We start from the raw sequence: 3,094 nt of genomic DNA, 5'->3' as shown, positions 1-3,094 counted from the left end.
AAGAGTTAACAAATACCGAGAAGTCATCCATGAACACCTCCATAGACTCTTCAATCATATCATGGAAGATCGCCACCATGCACCTTTGGAAAGTAGCAGGTGCATTGCACAAACCGAATGGTATCCTCCTGTATGCGAACGTACCATAGGGGCAAGTGAAAGTGGTTTTCTCTTAGTCCTCAGTGCAATGAGAATCTAAAAATAACTTGAAAAACTATCAAGAAAGCAATAAAACATATGACATGATAAACACTCTAACATCTGGTCAATAAAAGGAAGCGAAAAATGGTCCTTCCGGGTTGTATCATTAAGCCTCCTGTAATCAATGCAAACTCGAAAACCAATTACCGTCCTACTCGGTATCAGCTCATCCTTCTCATTCTTGACCACCATCATGCCTCCATTCTTGGGAACAACCTACAAAGGACGAACCCAAGAGCTGTCAGAAATAGGGTAAATCAAACCTGCATCCAAAAGTTTAATTACCTCCTTTTTTACTACTTCTTTCATATTCGGGTTCAAACGTCGATATGTCTATACCACTGGCCTATAATTATCCTTTATCAGGATCTTATGCGAACAATAGCTTGGGTTGATTTAAGGAATGTCTGCAATCTTATATGCAAAGGCCTCGGGATACTTCCTGAGGCAAGCTAATGTCATCTCCCTCCCCTCAGGAGTCAAATCAGTTGCAATGATCATTCACAACTTCTCTGCCTCATCTAGATAGGCATAAGTCAAGTGCTTAGGCAACTCCTTCAACTCCAGAGCTGGTGGCTCCTCCAGTGAAGGTCTCAATTTTTGCACCCTGACTTGTCAATATCAACAAAATGGTCAGTAGACCTGCTGGCCTCACTACCTAGCAAACAAGCAAGTTGCTCCAACATATCCTCGTTGGACAACTCCTCCTTATCATCAGCCTGTAATGCTACCTGCAAAGGATCATTAACAAATATCTCCTATAATTGAGACTCCAGAATATCATCCAAAACATCCATAGAATACACAGTAACATCATGGTCAAATGAATGTCTCATAAAAGTGCTAAGGTCAAAGGTAATAGTCTCATCACCTACTCTAAGCTGTAACTTCCCATCACACACATCTATAACAACCCTAGATGTTGCAAGGAAAGGTCTACTTAGAGTTAAAAGCAATCTACTCTCACCCTCCATATCCATAACAACAAAGTCAACAAGAAATATAAACTTGTCTATCTTAACAAGTTCATCCTCAACTATTTCAAGTTCGCTGGGATATTTCATAATTTTATCTGCTAACTATATGCTCATTCTAGTAGGTTTAGTTTCACTCAAACTTAATTTCGCAAACAAACTACTAGGCATTAGATTGATGCTAGCACCAAAATTAGCTAAAGCATCACTAATAGGCAAATCACCAATAATATATGGTATAGTGAGACTCCTTAAATCACGCCTTTTCACTAGCAGCTTGTTTTGAAGAATGGCTGAGCACTCCTCATTTAATGTCACAAGTCCCAAGTCCTCCAGCTTTCTATTGTTGCTTAGAATCTCCTTCAAGAACCTCGTATACTTGGGAATCTGTGATATAGCCTAAAAAAAAAGGTAGGTTAATCCTCAGTTGCTTAAATAAATCCAAGAACTTACCAAACTGCTGATCAACCTTCTCCTGCTTCAACTTGGCAGGATATGGAAATTGGAGGTTGGTATTCTCTCACAGGACTCTTCTTCTTGTCCTTAGTTTGCACAGGCTTTATCACCTCAAGCTTTGGCTCCTTCCTGACTAGCTCATCCTACACAATAACATCATTATCAGCCATAGGTAAAGAACTAGATAACTGCTTACTTGATCTCAAGGTGATATCCTTGACATGCTCCCTCATGTTTGACTCTATGGTACTAGCAAGCGTCTTTGGTTGTCTCTCAGCCAGCATCTTAGAAATTTGGCCTATATGATTCTCCAAATTTTGTATGGAGGCCTACTGATTTTTAAGAGTTGTGTCTGTCTGCTGAAATCTGTTCTCTGAAGTGGACATGAACTTCATCATCAACTCCTCTAAATTGGGCTTATTCTCCTGGTTTTAAAGGAGTTGAGGGAGAACAGTCTACTGTTGGGGTTGCTGCTGGTGCTCTGAAATCTTGGTGGACCCTGGGTATTGTTGTTCCGCTACTCGAAGTTATTATGGTTTCTCCACCCTAGGTTGTATGTGTTGCTATAAGGGTTGTTATGCTACCTGGGCACATTTCCTATCAAATCAACTTGTTCATGGTCAGCAGAAGAAGATGAAGGAGAAGCAAACATACCTCCCGCATTATAGTTTGCACTGTAGTGCCGGCCACCATAAAACTCGCAGCCAAGCTGCACTGCTTGGACTTGCATCTAGAGCTGGTCCATCTTCTTAGCCAAAAGCTCCACCTGAGCTGCCAAGGCTGATGTAGAATTTACCTGGTTCACCATTTCGTGTCGTCCTAGCCTACTCCTAGAAGACTGCCACTAATATGTGTTCATGGTCATCTCCTCAATTAAGTTCTGGGCTTGCTCTGGCGTCTTATTATTAATGGCCCCACCTGCAGCTGCATCCACCATCTGTCTCGTGGCTGAGTTCAAGCCACTATAAAAAGTTTGCACCTGCATCCATACTGGTAAATTGTGGTGTGATCAACATCTCAACAAGTCCTTGTACCTCTTCCACGCATCATACATGCACTCATCATCAAATTGCACAAAAGAGAAAATATCATTACGCATCTTTGCAGTCTTAGCATGAGGAAAATATTTATAAAGAAATTTCTCAGCCAAAGAACCTCAGGTGGTGATGGTGTTAGCAAGTAGGGACTATAACCATCTTTCTGCTCTGTCCCTCAAGGAAAATTGAAATAGCCTAAGCCGAATGGCATCATCAGTAGTTCTATTAATCTTAAAGGTATCACAAATCTCTAAGAAATTTGTGATGTGGGCATTAGGATCTTCACTAGGCAAGCCCCCAAATTGTACACTCAGTTGCACTATCTAAATGACATTTGGCTTAATCTTAAAATTATTCGCTGCAATAGGTCGCTGCAATATGCTAATGTGGGTCCTCTCCAAGGAAGGTCTAGCAAACTCATATATC

At 41.0% G+C, this 3,094-nt stretch overlaps 1 non-coding gene across 1 annotated transcript; it reads left to right on the top strand.

The window, feature by feature from the left end:
- The first annotated feature begins 2,626 nt into the window (after positions 1-2,626).
- On the top strand, positions 2,627-2,732 carry LOC125369674. Its single transcript, XR_007215350.1, has one exon. It is a non-coding gene; the product is annotated as a small nucleolar RNA R71 (small nucleolar RNA).
- The last annotated feature ends 362 nt before the right edge of the window (positions 2,733-3,094 follow it).

Source organism: Ricinus communis, chromosome 3 (assembly GCF_019578655.1).
Source record: "Ricinus communis isolate WT05 ecotype wild-type chromosome 3, ASM1957865v1, whole genome shotgun sequence".
Taxonomy (NCBI): domain Eukaryota; kingdom Viridiplantae; phylum Streptophyta; class Magnoliopsida; order Malpighiales; family Euphorbiaceae; genus Ricinus; species Ricinus communis.
Note: the sequence above shows the minus strand (reverse complement) of the source record. Positions and strands in the feature narration are given on the sequence as shown.